This window comes from Nerophis ophidion, linkage group LG16, assembly GCF_033978795.1.
Source record: "Nerophis ophidion isolate RoL-2023_Sa linkage group LG16, RoL_Noph_v1.0, whole genome shotgun sequence".
Classification (NCBI taxonomy): Eukaryota; Metazoa; Chordata; class Actinopteri; order Syngnathiformes; family Syngnathidae; genus Nerophis; species Nerophis ophidion.
In genome coordinates this window covers 47,934,706-47,954,981 of record NC_084626.1, presented here as the reverse complement: position 1 = coordinate 47,954,981, position 20,276 = coordinate 47,934,706, and the positions used below count along the sequence as shown (strand labels likewise).

Below are 20,276 nucleotides of genomic sequence, written 5' to 3'. Positions count from 1 at the left end.
GCAGGCCCATTGCAAAAGGGAGTGCGGACCCTAAAAAGCGCTCACAATGGAGGAAGAAACTTGGCTAAACAGTACAAACGTGAAACAAAAACACCTGCTCGATGGCATGAAATGATGGACATAAACAAGAGGACTTTGCACAAAAACAATTGGCTATGAACTATAAACAAAGACTTACTTGGACAAAATGAACAGCGTGGCAAGGCATGAAGCAGATAAACGAGGGCGTGAAGGAGGTGCAGCATGGGTAGCGTGTGTGCGAGTGAGAATATTCCAGAAAGCAGACAAGAAAAAGAGTTTACTTAAGTAGTTATGATGATTAGTGAAAACAGGTGAGGCTGAGAACAGGGACGTGACATGACAGGTGAAAAGTAATGAGTTGGCATGGAGACGAAAACAAACCAGGAAGTGCCAAGACAGAACTTAAATGTCCAAAAAACTAAACATAACCTGACCAAAACCAAAACATAAACTTACATTATATGATAAAAGTTGGAATTTTGCTCAATAGCAGTCGCAGTTTTAAAGTCCTAATTTTACTCGACAAAAGTCACAGTGTTTAGAAGAAAACTTTCACATATTGGCAATATTATAATAATAATCGGAATTTTACTTGGCAAAATTACAACAAAAGGTAATAATTTTACTGAAAAGATTTCACTATATTACAAGAATAACCAAAAATTGGCAATATTGTGATACAAGTCAGAATTTTATATGACAAATGTCAACATTTTGCATTAACAAGTAATAATTTAACATTAAAAATGTCTTAATTTTCCCAAAAAATATTGCGATAGTATAGAAACAGAAAGAATATGAGAAATTGTTCCCAATTTTCTAAGAAAAAAGTTGACACATTTGAATTTCTGTATTTTTTTTAAATTTTTGTTTGTAATTGGTTTTAATCTTAATTATTTACTTCGTTATTACAGTATGTCTCTATTTACAAGTTTATTTTATTTTTTTAATTGATTTTGTCTAATTTCTTACACACACACTTATTTCATATGTTGACCAGAGGGGGAGCTCTTCTATTGTTTACACACACTTGTTATTTCATATGTTGACCAGAGGGGGAGCACTTCTATTGTTTACACACACTTTTTATTCCATATGTTGACCAGACGGGAAGTACCTCTAATTTTTACACACATTTGTTATTTCATATGTTGACCAGAGGGGGAGCACTTCTATTGTTTACACACACTTGTTATTTCATATGTTGACCAGAGGGGGAGCACTTCTATTGTTTACACACACTTGTTATTTCATATGTTGACCGGATGGGGAGCACTTCTATTGTTTACACACACTTGTTATTTCATATGTTGACCGGGGGGGAGCACTCCTATTGTTTACACACACTTGTTATTTCATATGTTGACCAGAGGGGGAGCACTTATATTGTTTACACACTTTTTATTTCATACGTTGACCAGAGGGGGAGCACTTCTAATGTTTACACACACTTGTTATTTCATATGTTGACCAGAGGGGGAGCACTTATATTGTTTACACACACTTTTTATATCATATGTTGACCAGAGGGGAAGTACCTCTAATTTTTACACACACTTGTTATTTCATATGTTGACCAGAGAGGGAGCACTTCTATTGTTTACACACACTTTTTATTTCATATGTTGACCAGACGGGAAGTACCTCTTTTTTTTTACACACACTTGTTATTTCATATGTTGACCAGAGGGGGAGCACTTATATTGTTTACACACACTTGTTATTTCATATGTTGACGAGAAGGGGAGCACTTCTATTGTTTACACACACTTGTTATTTCATATGTTGACTAGAGGGGGAGCACTTCTATTGTTTACACACACTTTGTGTTTCATATGTTGACCAGAGGGGAGCACTTCTATTGTTTACACACACTTGTTATTTCATATGTTGACCAGAGGGGGAGCACTTCAATTTTTTAACACAAACTTGTTATTTCATATGTTGACCAGAGGGGGAGCACTTCTATTGTTTACACACACTTGTTATTTCATATGTTGACCAGAGGGGGAGCACTTCTATTGTTTACACACACTTGTTATTTCATATGTTGACCAGAGGGGGAGCACTTCTATTGTTTACACACACTTGTTATTTCATATGTTGACCAGAGGGGGAGCACTTCTATTGTTTACACACACGTGTTATTTCATATGTTGACCAGAGGGGGAGCACTTCTATTGTTTACGCACACTTGTTATTTCATATGTTGACCAGAGGGGGAGCACTTCTATTGTTTACGCACACTTGTTATTTCATATGTTGACCAGAGGGGGAGCACTTCTATTGTTTACACACACTTTTTATTTCATATGTTGACCAGAGGGGAAGTACCTCTAATTTTTACACACACTTGTTATTTCATATGTTGACCAGAGGGGGAGCACTTCTATTGTTTACACACACTTGTTATTTCATATGTTGACCAGAGGGGGAGCACTTCTATTGTTAACGCACACTTGTTATTTCATATGTTGACTAGAGGGGGAGCACTTCTATTGTTTACACACACTTGTTATTTCATATGTTGACCAGAAGGGGAGCACTTCTATTGTTTACACATACTTTTTATTTCATATGTTGACCAGAGGGGAAGTACCTCTAATTTTTACAATCACTTGTTATTTCATATGTTGACCATAGGGGGAGCACTTTTGTTGTTTACACACACTTGTTATTTCATATGTTGATCAGAGGGGGAGCACTTCTATTGTTTACACACACTCGTTATTTCATATGTTGACCGGAGGGGGAGCACTTCTATTGTTTACACACACATGTTATTTCATATGTTGACCAGAGGGGGAGCACTTCAATTTTTTAACACAAACTTGTTATTTCATATGTTGACCAGAGGGGGAGCACTTCTATTGTTTACACACACTTGTTATTTCATATGTTGACCGGGGGGGGGGGGGGGGGGGGGCACTCCTACTCCTACTCCTACTCCTATTGTTTACACACACTTGTTATTTCATATGTTGACCGGAGGGGAGCACTTCTATTGTTTACACATACTTATTTCATATGTTGACCAGAGGGGGAGCACTTCTAATGTTTACACACACTTGTTGTTTCATATGTTGACCAGAGGGGGAGCACTTCTATTGTTTACACACACTTGTTATTTCATATGTTGACCAGAGGGGGAGCACTTCTATTGTTTACACACACTTGTTATTTCATATGTTGACCAGAGGGGGAGCACTTCTATTGTTTACACACACTTGTTATTTCATATGTTGACCAGAGGGGAAGTACCTCTAATTTTTACACACACTTGTTATTTCATATGTTGACCAAAGGGGGAGCACTTAAATTTTTGAACACAAACTTGTTATTACAAATGTTGACCAGAGGGGGAGCACTTTTAAAACCGACACAGTCAATTTGAAAAAAAACCTCTTTTTTGGGACCACCCTCATTTTGACCAGCAGGGGGTGCAAATGAGACATCCTCTATTAGATGCAATGTTATTGGGACCATGATTTATGTCATCTCTTATTCACACCTCCTCATATGGAAGATACTTGTCCTTCTTCACGTCTCAAGAAGGGTGGAAATACAAGAACACACACACTCAAGACACTGCCGGTGCGAGATAATCTTGAGTTTCTTTTTGGAATGCCAGCTTTAATCCATTTAGGGCTCCCTGTCTGCATCCTGATAAACATTCTATAGAAGAAGGGGAAACACACCCGCACACACACACACACACACACAGGTGCAATTACACACACTTACACCGTGCCACACAAATGAGGGCATGCAAGGCAGTGGGGGGATAGGGGGTTGTGGGGGGGGGGGGGGGGGGATAGGGGGTGGTGGGGGGGGGCACGTGTCATAATGCAAAGAGACAGATTGAGGTCATTCACTCACTCACTGCACGCGTGGATGATTCCGCAAGGAGAGAAGATGCTGCACGGAGGCGAGATGACACCAGGAGCGGCCCAACGTCCTGCAGGAGGAGACCACCTCCTCACTGCTGAGAGAACATGAACAGTAGAGATGATGGCGGCAGTAGAAGAAGAGAGGATACACACACTTCCTGTTAGGGTTTAAAAGCAAATCATAAGTCAGCAATATATTAATATCTTAATATCTTCCAAATTCAGGTCTACAGTGGTGGTCAAAAGTGTAAAGAACATCTATAAATCAATCAATGTTTATTTATACAGCCCTAAATCACAAATGTCTCAAAGGACTGTACAAACCACTACGACATTCTCGGAAGAACCCACATAAGGGCAAGGAAAACTCACACCCAGTGGGACACCAGTGACAGTGATGACTATGAGAACCTTGGAGAGGACCTCATATGTGGGCAACCCGCCCCGCCCCCCTTTAGGGGACCGAAAGCAATGGATGTCGAGCGGGTCTAACATGATACTGTGAAAGTTCAATCCATAGTGGCTCCAACACAGCTGCGAGAGTTCAGTTCAAAGCGGATCCAAGACAGCAGCGAGAGTCCCGTCCACAGGAAACCATCCCAAGCGGAGGCGGATCAGCAGCGTAGAGATGTCCCCAACCGATACACAGGCGAGCGGTCCATCCTGGGTCTCGACTCTGGACAGCCAGTACTTCATCCATGGTCATCGGACCGGACCCCCTCCACAAGGGAGATGGGGACATGGGAGAAAAGGAAAAGAAGCAGCAGATCAATTGGTCTAAAAAGGGAGTCTATTTAAAGGCTAGAGTATACAAATGAGTTTTAAGGTGAGACTTAAATGTTTCTACTGAGGTAGCATCTCGAACTGTTACCGGGAGGGCATTCCAGAGTACTGGAGCCCGAACGGAAAACGCTCTATAGCCCGCAGACTTTTTTTGGGCTTTGGGAATCACTAATAAGCCGGAGTCCTTTGAAGGCAGATTTCTTGCCGGGACATACGGTACAATACAATCGGCAAGATAGGATGGAGCTAGACCGTGTAGTATTTTATACGTAAGTAGTAAAACCTTAAAGTCACATCTTAAGTGCACAGGAAGCCAGTGCAGGTGAGCCAGTACAGGCGTAATGTGATCAAACTTTCTTGTTCTTGTCAAAAGTCTAGCAGCCGCATTTTGTACCAACTGTAATCTTTTAATGCTTGACATGGGGAGACCTGAAAATAATACGTTACAGTAATCGAGACAAGACGTAACAAACGCATGGATAATGATCTCAGCGTCCTTAGTGGACAAAATGGAGCGAATTTTGGCGATATTACGGAGATGAAAGAAGGCCGTTTTAGTAACGCTTTTAATGTGTGACTCAAAGGAGAGAGTTGGGTCGAAGATTCTGTACCGAGTCACCTTGTTTAATTATTTGGTTGTCAAATGTTAAAGTTGTATTATTAAATAGAGGTCGGTGTCTAGCAGGACCGATAATCAGCATTTCCGTTTTTTTGGCGTTGAGTTGCAAAAAATTAGCGGACATCCATTGTTTAATTTCATTAAGAGACGCCTCCAGCTGACTACAGTCCGGCCTGTTGGTCAGCTTTAGGGGCATGTAGAGTTGGGTGTCATCAGCATAACAGTGAAGGCTAACACCGTATTTGCGTATGACGTCACATAAGACAAGAAAGCCGTGAAACATAATTTCATGGCTGTCTTGAGTTTCCAATCATTTATATTTTGTTACATGTTTTCAGGTTCAAACACCGATGACATCTATTAAACAGACAAGAAGCAAGGAATTAAACCGAGACAGAATTCAATTCGGCTCATTAAGGAGAAACGTCTGTAGTGTACTCTTTGTACAGTCTTCCACCAACGCTTTGACGGAAGATTGCACGCCTACGCTTTTATTTGTACTTTCCCTGATTACATGGCCACAGCTGTTTCCAAGAAGAGGGGGTTGTAAACAGCTGTTTCCCTCGGTGACAAAACAGTTAAAAGAAAAGAAGCCTGGAGCTTTTCCGCTTTGTAGATCTCGGCTCAAGACAAAATCTTCCTGTGGATTTCCAATAGAAGAAAGAAACCGACACCTTCATGTCGCTACCCATCATACACGGTGGAGCTTTACAGGCCTTTTGCTTGGTAGGATCAAAGACAGCTTTAGTGCGCTTGCTGGGAACTCATGGCAACACAAAGTTTTGTGATAACTTGGATACAATTATTCTGACACGGGTTCCTTGGCGCCCTGCGATGAGGTGGCGACTTGTCCAGGGTGTACCCCGCCTACCGCCTGACTGCAGGTGAGATGGGTGCCAGCGACACCCCGTGACCCCAAAATGGACAAGCGGTAGAAAATGGATGGATGACTGTCCCTTGGCAAGTTTCACTGCAATAAGGCAGTTTTGGGAGCCATCCACAAGCTTCTGCTAGAATTTCTGACCACTTCTCTCTGGCACTCATCGAGGGTGGACCCTCCCCTTACTTCTCCCTTTTCTCTCCTGCTTGCTTCTTTGTTTTGACTTGTCTTAACTTTCTTGTTGTCTATTTTTGCACTGCTCTCCAAATCTAAACATTGGAACTATTTAACTGGCCTCAACAAAATTGACAAGATCTTGGGTTTGGGGGAACCTGCTGTCGTGACAGAGCGGTTGTTGCTGGACACACGACGGACTCTTGGGAGAAGGAGTGCCGCGTGCCTGGCGACCCTTTTCTGTCGAGGACGTGAAGATATCCACCTATTTGGAATTATGACAACAGGACATCTGCTGATTGGAGTAAGCATTGCTCTGGTTTGTCGACAAATTGGAAGTTGCTGGCAGTCTTCAAAGTAGCCCAAAGCTGCCACAAATGATTGGAGGATGCGGGAATAACTGTGGATTACATCGGACTGTCTACCCCGCAGGTTTTGAGGACCAGTCATAGACAATTTAGAGTGAAAAGCAAATTTCATTTTCGCTCGCATACAAAATCATTCTGACTTGGATTGTATCCCTGGCTTTGAGACTCTCCTGAAGGACAGTGCGGCGAAGACACAACAAACTCCCTTCTTGTCTCTCATAGACACACCTGTTGTTGTTGACTTTGGACGAGACGGCACAATACATCAAGGCCGCGGAACAGAGACACACTACAGGCTTACACACACATCCACAAAAAAAATATATGCCACACATACAGCCCCCCCCCCAACCCAACGCCCTCAACACAAATCCCGTAGGGGTGATGAATGGATGGTCAGCGCCTGAGAGTTGTGGCCTACCACCAAATTATATATATATATATATACATATATATATATATATATATGTATATATATTTATATAATTTGGTCCCTGTGGGTGAAAATGAAGAACAAGATCCTTAGAGGGCGTGTATGAGGGTGAGAAAACATTACGCTGCAGTTGTAAAGAAGCGAAGACAAAATGGAAGGAGATGCTAATTGACATGGAGGGAAAGTGACAAGCAGGAAGATGAGAGTGTAGCAACAAGAGCATTGAATGAGGGTCTGGGGGGAGATAAGGCAGCCATTCTGCACACTCACAAGAATCCTAAATCAGTCCACACAATATTCTGAGTGAACACAAGGGATGGAGCTCACATGACTCACTGACACAAGTCTCCTTGTTTAGAGGAGCACCATTCATCTGGAGAAGGTGCACCTCTGAATGAACTTGACCAGAAGTCCTCACTTTTTCTGAACTTTTTTGGGCCCCTAACACACACTTGTGCACTGTGACTGGAAGGAGGTCTTTGTTCAGCCACGTGTGCAGAAGAAGACAGGTCGCAAACTGAGCCTTCTATTCCCAACACACTTTTTAAGTCATGCATATAAGACACAACACAACACAACATTTTCAGTACACAAACTTCTAAATGAACTTGACCAGAAGTCCTCACTTTTTCTGAACTTTTTTGGGCCCCAAACACACACATTGACTTGTGCACCGTGACTGGAAGGAGGTCTTTGTTCAGCCACGTGTGCAGAAGAAGACAGGTCGCAAACTGAGCCTTCTATTCTCAACACACTTTATAAATCCCGTATATAAGACACAACACAACGTTTTCAGCACACAAACTTCTAAATGAACTTGACCAGAAGTCCTCACTTTTTCTGAACTTTTTTGGGCCCCAAACACACACCTTGACTTGTGCACCATGACAGGAAGGAGGTCTTTGTTCAGCCACGTGTGCAGAAGAAGACAGGCCGCAAACTGAGCCTTCTATTCCTAACAAACTTTATAATTCACGCATATAAGACACAACACAACACAACACTGTCAGCACACAAACTTCTTAAATGAACTTGACCAGAAGTCCTCACTTTTTCTGAACTTTTCTGGGCCCCAAACACACACCTTGACTTGTGCACCATGACTGGAAGGAGGTTTTTGTTCAGCCATATGTACAGAAGAAGACAGGCCGCAAACTGAGCCTTCTATTCCCAACCAACTTTATAAGTCACGCATATAAGTCACAACACAACGCTGTCAGCACACAAACTTCTTAAATGAACTTGACCAGAAGTCCTCACTTTTTCTGAACTTTTTTGGGCCCCAAACACACACCTTGACTTATGCACCATGACTGGAAGGAGGTCTTTGTGCAGCCACGTGTGCCTAAGACGACAGGTCGCAAACTGAGCCTTCTATTCCCAACACACTTTATAAGTCACGCATATAAGACACAACACAACACAACGCTGTCAGCACACAAACTTCTAAATGAACTTGACCAGAAGTCCTCACTTTTTCTGAACTTTTTTGGGCCCCAAACACACACCTTGACTTGTGCACCGTGACTGGAAGGAGGTCTTTGTTCAGCCACGTGTGCAGAAGAAGACAGGCCGCAAACTGAGCCTTCTATTTCCAACCAACTTTATAAGTCACGCATATAAGACACAACACAACACAACGCTGTAGGCACACAAACTTCATAGCTTCTTCAAGGAACCTTGGAGAAGAATGCAGAAGAAGTTGCCTGCTGCTACTACAACCTTTCTCAGCTCATTAAAAGCAACAGACTTTGAAAACACCTGACTTGTTGTACACAACACGACACAAGACAACACAACACGACAGAACGCAACGTGTCAGACACCTGTGGATGGAGCAGCTTCCTGCTGGTGTCGAGCGAGAAATTATTGCATCCACAGCATGAACTCAAACATCAGAAGTTCCACGCCAGCAGAATGAAGACCTGATGGAAGTGTGTCTGTATTGGAACTTTAAATGCAACTTTGCTGGTACCTGCTACCAGTATGTGGGTACCTGCTACCTGTATCTGGGTACCTGCTACCTGTATTTGGGGACCTGCTACCTGTATGAGGGTACCTGCTACCTGTATTTGTTAAGTTAAAGTTAAAGTCCAATGATTTTCACACACACACTCGGTGTGGTAAAAATTTGTCCTCTGCATTTGACACATCACCCTTGTTCACCCCCTGGGAGGTGAGGGGAGCAGTGAGCAGCAGCGGTGGCCACGCCCGGGAATCATTTTTGGTGATTTAATCCCCAATTCTAACCCTTGATGCTGAGTGCCAAGCAGGGAGGTAATGGCTCCCATTTTTCTAGTCTTTGGTATGACTCGGCCGGGGTTTGAACTCACGACCTACCCATCTCAGGGCGGACACTTGAACCACTGGGCCACTGAGTAGGTATTTGGGTACCTGCTTAGTGTATTTGCGTATCTGCTAACCTGTATTTGAGTATGTGCTGTGTGTATTTGGGTACCTACTATGTGTAATTTGGTACCCGGTACGTGTATTTGGGTACCTGCTAAGTGTATTTGGGTACTTGCTACGGGTAGTTGGGTACCCGCTACGTGTATTACGGTACCCGTTATGTATATTTGGGTACCTGCTACATGTGTTTGGATACTTGCTACTTGTATTTGGGTACCTGCTAATGTATGTTTAGGTACCTGCTATGTGTATTTGGGTACCTGCAATGTGTGTTTAGGTACCTGCTACATGTATTTTGGTACCTGCTACTTGTATTGAGTACCGTGTATTTGGGTACCTGCTAGGTGTATTTGGGGACCTGCTACCTGTATTTGGGTACCTACTACCTGTATTTGGGTACCTGCTACCTGTATCTGGGTACCTGCTATGTGTATTTGGGTACCTGCTACATGTATTTTGGTACCTGCTACATGTATTTGGATACCTGCTATGTGTAGTTGGGCACCTGCTAAGTGTATTTGGGTACATGCTGTGTGTATTTGGGTACCTGCCAAGTGTATTTGGGTACCTGCAACATGTGTTTGGATACCTGCTACGTGTATTTGGGTACATACTATGTGTGTTTGAGTACCTGCTACCTTTATTTGGGTACCTGCTGTACGTATTTGGGTACCTGCTATGTGTATTTGGGTATTTGCTACGTGTATTTGGGTACCTGCTACGAATATTTGGGTACCTGATATGTGTATTTGGGTATCTTGAACGTATATTTGGGTACCTGCTACTTGTACTGAGTACCTGCTACCGTGTATTTAGATACCTGCTATGTGTATCTGGGTACCTACTATGTGTGTGTGGGTACCTGCGGTGTGTATTTGAGTACCTGCTATGTGTATTTGGGTACCTGCTTTGTGTATTTGGGTACTTGATATGTGTGTCTGGGTACCTGCTACATGTATTTGAGTACCTTCTACCTGTTTTTGGGTACCGGCTACGTGTATTTGGGTACCTGCTACCTGTATTTGGGTACCTGCTTCCTGTATTTAGGTACCTGCTATATGTATTTAGGTAGCTGCTACCTGTATTTGGGTACCTGCTACTTGTATTTGGGTACCTGCTACTTGTATTTGGGTACCCCCTTACTGTATTTGGGTACCTGCTCCGTGTATTTGAGTACCTGCTACGTGTATTTGGGTACCTGCTACCTGTATTTGGGTACCTGCTGAGTGCATTTGGGTACCCTACGTTCATTGGGGTACTTGTTTCAAGTATATGGGTACTTGCTACCTGTATTTGGGTACCTGCTACATGTATTTGGGTACTTTATACATATATTTGGGTACCTTCTACGTGTGTTTGGGTAACTGCTAACGTGTATTTGGGTACCTGCTATGTGTATTCGGGTACCTGCAAACATATATTTTGGTACCTGCTACGTGTATTTGGATACTTTTTACGTGTATTTGGGTACCTGCTACCTGTATTTGGGTACCTGCTCCCAGTATTTGGGTACATCGTTGTTTGTGAATGACTGAGCATTCCATGGAAGATGTTTTTATACCCAATCATGGCACCCACCTGTTCCCAATTAGCCTGTTCACCTGTGGGACTTTTCTAAATAAGTGTTTGATGAGCATTCCTCAACTTTCTCACTCTTTTTTTGCCACCTGTGCCAGCTTTTTGGAGACATGTTGCAGGTATCGAATTCCAAATGAGCTAATATTTGCAAAAAAATAACAAAGTGTTCCAGTGTGAACATTTAATATCTTGTCTTTGCAGTCTAATCAATTGAATATAAGTCGAAAAGTGTTTATTTACCAATTACACACCGCCCGAATGCAGCTGCACCCTGAACAGGCGGTAATAAACGGGTGAATGGACCCTAAGCCAACTTCAATGGTTTTAGGTTTTGTACTTCGTGTACTTAATTTCAGCAGCAGCGGCACCAAGAAACATGAAGTCAGCAGACAAAAGCAGAGATTAAATTAAATGTCTAAATTAATTGAACAGCTCTTTTGTGCGTTTCAGCTGAAGGAGCAGCGGCGCTCTGACTTTGACACTTTTAGTTTGTTCTCTGCCGTGTGATGTGGTCCTCAACATGACATCACCCGGACCACTTTGGAGCCAATTATGTCAGCGCAGCACCTCAGACGCCTGAGAGTTAAATCGACTTACTTCACATTGTTATTGTCCTCTTTTTTGTCTGGGCTGAAGCATGAGGAAAGAATGTCTGCACATCGTCTGTCTTGCTCTGCATCCTGGGATCCAGACCAGAGAACGTAACGCCAATGAGCTTATAAGGGTCATTTATGAAGCTTTTGACGAGCAGGCGTTATTTGAACTGAGAAATGAAAACACTTAAAAAATTAAAACTGCAAGCAGCGATGGACGGGACCAAGTATTTATAACCATCTTTTGTATTGAAGGGGGAATTGCAAACTTCCTGTTGTTGTTAGCTGGGGGTTGTCAGTGTATGAAATATAGGTCTAAGTGAGACCTACATAGAGGTGTTTGTTTCATGTGTCTTTGACATTCCTACTGGGAGTTAGAGGCAGTTTTGTCTGAGCAGGGTGCCGCCATCTTGAGACTAATGTATTGCGAATAGAGAGAAGCTTTTGTATTGTTTGGGGAATGGTAAACTTCCTGTTGATTTTAGCTGGGGGTTGTCAGTGTATGAAATATAGGTTTAAATGAGACCTACATTGAGGTTTTGTTTCATGTGTCTCTGACATTCCGACTGGGAGCTAGAGGCAGTTTTGTCTGAGCATCTTGAGACGGCAGCAGTGCACCAGCAGCAGAGCGGCGGTTCTTTGAGGGCTCATAAAATCCAAACCGGAGCAGTAATTGAAACTCTTTCATCAACTTTTAATCCGAATGTTTCAATCTCTCTCCTGTGCTTATTTGAAGCCGACATGACAAACACGGTCAGAGGAGATAATGTTTGAAAAAAGGTGACTGTTTTTACACAACTTTTGTTTTGAAGGGGGAATTGCAAACTTCCTGTTAATTTTTGCTGTTGGTTGTCAGTGTTTGAAATATAGGTCTAAGTGAGACCTACATAGAGGTTTCATGTGTCTACGAGTTGGAGGCAGTTTTGTCTGTGTTTTCTTCCTAGGGGGCGCTAAAGCGCAATTTTGATTTTTTTTTTTTTTTTTTTTTTTTTTATTAGATCGCAATTTGCACCAGTTCTGATGTGTGTGTCCAATTTGGTGAGTTTTGAAGCATGTTAAGTGGGTCAAATTACAGCTCAAAGAGGCGGCGGTATAATACTAAAGAATAAAGAATAAAAATAAAACGCTACAAATTCAATAGGGTCCTCAGTCCCTTTGGGACATCGGTCCTTAAATAGGCCAAAAGAGGGACTTTTGAAAAAGGTTCAAGAGTTAAAAATAACAATACAAATGTGTATGTGAGGTTTTGAAGGCAACAGTGTGTGAGCAGTCGATTTAAAATGATGTGATTGATCACCAAAGACAAGTACGACGTCTCCTCTCCTGGAGTGAAAATCTATTCGGAGAAGCAACATAAAAAGTCTCCTTTGTTAGAGCGGAATCATTCATGATGTTGCGGATGCCATCAGGGACCTCTCGCTCTATGAAGACACTCTAAGATGCCTTCTCAAAAGAGGTCTATTCTCTTTAAGTGTTTTCATTAAGCGCCAGAATAGAACTCAGTAGACCTCAGACCTCTGCCAGGGATGAACTCTTGACAGAAGTTAAGTTTGCACTTTCTCCGCCATCAGCATGTTTATCTGCGACAGGAATAGCAGGCAGAAACAGGCCCATTAAATGCTGCGAAAATCATCATTTTCTTTGGCAAAATTGCACATCAACCACCAGAAGCCCCCCGACACGCACACACACATACACAAACACACAAATGATTTTCAAGGTAAAAGTTTATTTTCAGGACAAAAGATGATTTTAAAGGTAAAAGTTGATTTTCAAGACAAAAAATTATTTTCAAGGAAAAAAAAATATTTTCAAGGTAATAGTTGATTTTCAAGACAAAAAATAGTTTTTAAGGTAAAAGTTGATTTCCAAGGTAAAAGTTGTTTTTCAAGACAAAAAAATCATTTTCAAGGTAAAAGTTGATTTTCAAGACAAAAAAATTAGTTTCAAAGTAAAAGTTGATTTCCAAGGTAAAAGTTGATTTTCAAGACAAAAAATGATTTTGAAGGCAAAAGTTGATGTCCAAGGTAACAGTTGATTTTCAAGACAAAAAATATTTTCAAGGAAAAGAAAATTTTTTTCAAGGTAAAAGTTGATTTTTGAGACAAAAAATTATTTTAAATGTAAAAGTTGATTTTGAAGACAAAAAATTATTTTCAAGGTAAAACTTGATTTTCAAGACAAAAAATGATTTTTAAGGGAAAAGTTGATTTCCAAGGTAAAAGTTGATTTTCAAGACAAAAAATTATTTTCAAGGTAAAAGTTGATTTCCATGGTAAAAGTTGATTTTCAAGGTAAAAGTTGATTTTCAAGACAAAAAAATGATTTTCAAGGTCTAAGTTGATGTCCAAGGTAAAAGTTGATTTTCAAGGTAAAAGTTGATTTTGAAGACAACAAATTAGTTTCAAGGTAAAAGTTGATTTTGAAGACAAAAAATTATTTTCAAGGAAAAAAATTGTTTCAAAGTAAAAGTTGATTTTCAAGACAAATAATGATTTTCATGGTAAAACTAGATTTTCAAGACAAAAAATGATTTTTAAGGTAAAAGTTGATTTCCAAGGTAAAAGTTGATTTTCAAGACAAAAAAATATTTTCAAGGTAAAAGTTGATTTTCAAGGTAAAAGTTGATTTTCAAGGTAAAAGTTGATTTCCATGGTAAAAGTTGATTTTCAAGGTAAAAAATTGATTTTCAAGACAAAAAAGGATTTTCATGGTAAAAGTTGATTTTCAAGACAACAAATTATTTCATGGTAAAAGTTGATTTTGAAGACAAACAACTATTTCAAGGTAAAAGTTGATTTTCAAGACAAAAAATTATTTTCATGGTAAAAGTTGATTTTCAAGACAAAAAAATTATTTCAAGGTAAAAGTTGATTTTCAAGACAAACAATTATTTACAAGGTAAAAGTTGATTTTCAAGACAAAAAATGATTTACAAGGTAAAAGTTGATTTTCAAGACAAAAAATGATTCACAAGGTAAAAGTTGATTTTCAAGACAAAAAATTATTTTCAAGGTAAAAGTTGATTTTCAAGACAAAAAATTATTTTCAAAGTAAAAGTTGATTTTCAAGACAAAAAATTATTTCAAGGTAAAAGTTGATTTTGAAGACAAAATTATTTCAAGGTAAAAGTTGATTTTCAAGACAAAAAATTATTTCAAGGTAAAAGTTGATTTTCAAGACAAAAAATTATTTTCATGGTAAAAGTTGATTTTCAAGACAAAAAATGATTTCAAGGTAAAAGTTGATTTTCAAGACAAAAAATTATTTTCAAGGTAAAAGTTGATTTTCAAGACAAAAAAATATTTTCAAAGTAAAAGTTGATTTTCAAGACAAAAAATGATTTTCAAGGTAAAAGTTGATTTTCAAGACAAAAAATTATTTTCAAGGTAAAAGTTGATTTTCAAGACAAAAAAATATTTTCAAAGTAAAAGTTGATTTTCAAGACAAAAAATTATTTCAAGGTAAAAGTCTATTTTCAAGACAAACAAATATTTCAAGGTAAAAGTTGATTTTCAAGACAAAATTATTTCAAGGTAAAAGTTGATTTTGAAGACAAAAAATTATTTCAAGGTAAAAGTTGATTTTCAAGACAAAAAATTATTTTCATGGTAAAAGTTGATTTTCAAGACAAAAAATGATTTCAAGGTAAAAGTTGATTTTCAAGACAAAAAATGATTTACAAGGTAAAAGTTGTTTTTCAAGACAAAAAATGATTTTCAAGGTAAAAGTTGATTTTCAAGACAAAAAATGATTTTCAAGGTAAAAGTTGATTTTCAAGACAAAAAAATATTTTCAAAGTAAAAGTTGATTTTCAAGACAAAAAATTATTTCAAGGTAAAAGTCTATTTTCAAGACAAACAAATATTTCAAGGTAAAAGTTGATTTTCAAGACAAAAAATTATTTTCATGGTAAAAGTTGATTTTCAAGACAAGAAATTATTTCAAGGTAAAAGTTGATTTTCAAGACAAAAAATTATTTTCAAGGTAAAAGTTGATTTTCAAGACAAAAAATGATTTTCAAGGTAAAAGTAGATTTTCAAGACAAAGAATGATTTTCAAGGTAAACGTTGATTTTGAAGACAAAAAGATGCATGGATGGATGGAGATGCTGTTTTCATTGATTCTGTTTTGCCTTTGCCTTGGTTCTAGCTGTATATTTTATTGTTGTGTATCTATACAGGTATTGCATTATGATAGTGTATGTATTGTTATTGTTTTATGATTGCATCTTAAGTATGTAACTTATATTTCCATGAGGACCCCAGGAAGACTAGCCTGGGGATCCTAAATAAACAATTAAGCAATTATCAAGTCAAATCCACAAACTCACCAGTTGTTTCGTACTTTCCTCCTCAAATCAAGCTTACTTTATTTCATATTTTGTCAGCACTTCCTGTTGGCCGAGCGGGGACGCAGGAAGCTGCGACCTCTGGCTCTTTTACGCGGGCCAGGAAGGACCTCGATGAGGAGAGGGACGGCGTGATGAATGGCGCGAGCGGCAAAGAACACATTTGGAGGCGGAGAAGAGAGATGAGGTCATTAGCTCCTTCCTCACCTGTGGCCTCCAACACACACAAACACACACACACAACAAAAAAAAAACACACACAACAACAAGTTTGCGCCTCCTTTTCACTGCCAGACAAGCGCTTTGTCCTCCCAGCATCCAAACTGTCAGACATCTTTGTCTCCCTGTCAGCGCCCTTTTCTTCCCACAGATTGAAGGCCGCCATCACACTCATCACAACAATGGGCCCGCTTCCGGCTGCTACAATTATATTTACTGGCACCAATTCAGCCCCCGGATCCATTTCTGTTGAGTTGGTGGCCCCGCTCTCCTACGACCACATCTTCTTGGTCGTCTTGGCCCCTCCCCCACCCGGCGGATCAGGCCTCGCCGAGCAGCGGAGCGGAGAAATTGCCTGTTATCAAGGGTCGATTTTCCACCCGCTTGTAAATTGCTTTGTATTGACCCTCTGTCAGCGTGGGGTCACCGCCTCACGGCCACGCCGCCAGTTCCCCGGGTGCTTCCGGCAGAACCCAGGAGGTCGCGCCTCCAAATCATGAATTGATGGAGGGTGTTGCGTTCGGACCAGATGTTCCTCCGAGGGAATTTAAGTTGCTAGTCAACCCCAAGTTCTTTTGATGACACATAAGCTGATTTTAAATGATTCCCAGACAGAATATGTATTTTGACATTTTATTCCAAAGCTTTGGGAGACCAACCCATGTAACAACACATTCAATTCGCATCGCCTAAGTTGATCCGACAACACTACGGAAGTCCTGTCTTTTTCAATATGCCACTAGACACAACGGACGTGACGAGGTTGGTACTAGGTAGGGATTGAACCAGGGGCCCTCGGGTTGCGCACGGCCACTCTTCCACTGCGCCACGCTGTCCCATTTAAAAAGAAATAACTTTTGAATATGGATATATGTATATATCTATCTCCGTCAAGGGGCTTCTTTCACGTCTGACATGGGGATGATCCGTCGGACGGAGACTGCTTCTATGTAGTCAACATCTTCCAGGCCAAACTCATCATCCAGCTTTGGCTCCAGGTCCATTTTATCACGCCTGCGGTTGTTGCAAATAACATTGTTGGACTCCATTTACTGGTATCGGTCCGGTGTGGGTGTGGATTTTTTTTTTTTTTGGGGTGAAGACTTTAAAGCAGGGGGTTCTTAACCTTTTTGACCTCGGGGCCCAACTTTTCCACTACAGACGGGACCGGGGCCCACTCCAATATTAACACTAGTTATCTTACTCTTGATTTTAATCCTATTAAAAAAAAAAGGGCTAAAATAAATTATTATCTATCCATCCATTAATCCATTTTCCACCGCTTATTCCCTTTGGGGTCGCGGGGGGTGCTGTTGCCTATCTCAGCTACAATCGGGCGGAAGGCGGGTACACCCTGGACAAGTCGCCACCTCATCCCGGATAAATAATTATGTAAAATTAAATAAAATGTATTCGTACTAAATTGAATAATTAATAATATATATGTTTTTTTTGGTAACACTTTAGTATGGGGAACATATTCACCATTAATTAGTTGTTTATTAACATGCAAATTAGTAAAATATTGGCTCTAAATTAGTCATTATTAAGTACTTATTAATGCCTTATTCTGCATGGCCTTATTATACAACCAACCCTAACCCTAAATTAAACCCTAAGCTCTAACCCTAACCCCGACCCCCTAACCCTAACCGTAATTAAATGTGAAAGCTGCTTTGTGGCAGTGTGCTGCATCATCGATCTGTTTGACGGTTCCATCCATCCATTTTCAACCGCTTGTCCCTTCTGGGGTCGCTGGAGCCTATCCCAGCTAGAAGGCGGGGTACAACCTGGACAAGTCGCCACCTCATCGCAGTGTTTGACAGTGCAAACATGTTATTTGTCTTCTTCCACTTTCAACGATCGCGAAACCCTTGAGAACTTCTCTCGTCTTCTTTGGGCCCGTTGCTCTCTTTTCCTTCTTTGAGCCAACTCTCTCGGCACTTGGCTCTCCTGCCACACACACACACACACACACACACACACACACACACACACACACATGGACCACAACAACCTTTATTACCGTAGGGTGCACCGCTCTTATGTGCCCTCTATTAAAACTGGAGTTTATAATTTTTTTAATTAATTAAACCCATTATTCAATCAATCAATCAATCAATCAATCAATCAATTTTGAGTGTCTCAAAGGGCTGCAAAAGCCACAACGTCATCCTCGGTTCAGAGCCCACATCAGGGCGCGGAAAAACTCAAACCAATGGGATGACAATGAGAAACCTTGGAGGGGACCCACAGTGGATCTAGCATAATAGTGTGAGAGTCCAGTCCATGATGGATCTAACATATTAATGCGAGAGTCCAGTCCATCGTGGATCTAACATAGTGTGAGAATCCAGTCCATAGTGGATCTAACATAGTGTGAGAGTCCAGTCCATAGTGGATCTAACATAATAGTGTGAGAGTCCAGTCCTTAGTGGATCTAACATAATAGTGTGAGAGTCCAGTCCATAGGGATCTAACATAATAGTGTGAGTCCAGTCCATAGTGGATCTAACATAATAGTGTGAGAGTCCGGTCCATAGTGGATTTAACATAATAGTGAGAGTCAAGTCCATAGTGGATCTAGCATAATAGTGTGAGAGTCCAGTCCATAGTGGATTTAATATAATAGTGTGAGAGTCCAGTCCATAGTGGATCCAACATAATAGTAAGAGTCAAGTCCATAGTGGATCTAACATAATAGTGAGAGTCAAGTCCATAGTGGATCTAGCATAATAGTGTGAGAGTACAGTCCATAGTGGTCCTAGCATAAGAGTGTGAGAGTCCAGTCCATAGTTGATCTTACATAATAGTGAGAGTCCAGTCCATAGTGGATCTAGCATAATAGTGAGAGTCCAGTCCATAGTGGATCTAAAATAATATTGTGAGAGTCCAGTCCATAGTGGATCTAATATAATAGTGTGAGAGTCCAGTCCATAGTGGATCCAACATAATAGTGAGAGTCAAGTCCATAGTGGATCTAGCATAATAGTGTGAGAGTACAGTCCATAGTGGTCCTAGCATAAGAGTGTGAGAGTCCAGTCCATAGTGGATCTAGCATAATAGTGAGAGTCCAGTCCATAGTGGATCTAACATAATATTGTGAGAGTCCAGTCTATAGTGGATCTAACATAATAGTGAGAGTCCAGTCCATAGTGGATGAAGCATAATAGTGAGAGTCCAGTCCATAGTGGATCTAACGTAATATTATGAGAGTCCAGTCCATAGTGGATCCAACATAATAGTAAGAGTCAAGTCCATAGTGGATTTAACATAATAGTGAGAGTCAAGTCCATAGTGGATCTAGCATAATAGTGTGAGAGTACAGTCCATAGTGGATCTAGCATAAGAGTGTGAGAGTCCAGTCCATAGTGGATCTTACATAATAGTGAGAGTCCAGTCCATAGTGGATCCGGCATAATAGTGAGAGTCCAGTCCATAGTGGATCTAACATCATAGTGTGAGAGTCCATTCCATAGTGGATCTAACATAATAGTGAGAGATTCCAGTCCATAGTGGATCTAACATAATAGTGTGAGAGTCCAGTCCATAGTGGATCTAACATAATAGTGAGAGATTCCAGTCCATAGTGGATCCAACATAATATTAATTAAAAGAATCATCAGAGCAACAAAATACAAATCCAAGCTTTTTTCTATCGATGACTAGTTGCAGCCCTAATTTCCACTAAGAAGTCTTAGCGTTGGCTCGAAACTAAGAAGCTGCTGGCTTTACTGCTGCCAGACAATGTTTGTGAGAGAGATTTCAAAGGATCTTTGTGTTGCCATTAAAATAAAGACAGAACATCCAACGAGTCCTTCATTTAATATTCATTTGTTTCTTTAGACTGAAGAGAACTAAGACATTCCAAGAGCTGAGTGGGCGTGGGCAGACGTGGAATGCGTTCATGCGACTGTGCGGCCGTGGGCTTCAACGTGCGGCCATCTTGCTGGCACAC

General features: G+C 40.5%; 1 pseudogene; it reads left to right on the top strand.

Annotated features, from left to right (window-relative positions):
- LOC133535600 (dnaJ homolog subfamily C member 11-like) overlaps window positions 1-11,662 on the top strand; it is a 61,933-nt pseudogene extending 50,271 nt beyond the window's left edge.
- Window positions 11,663-20,276: the final 8,614 nt, after the last annotated feature.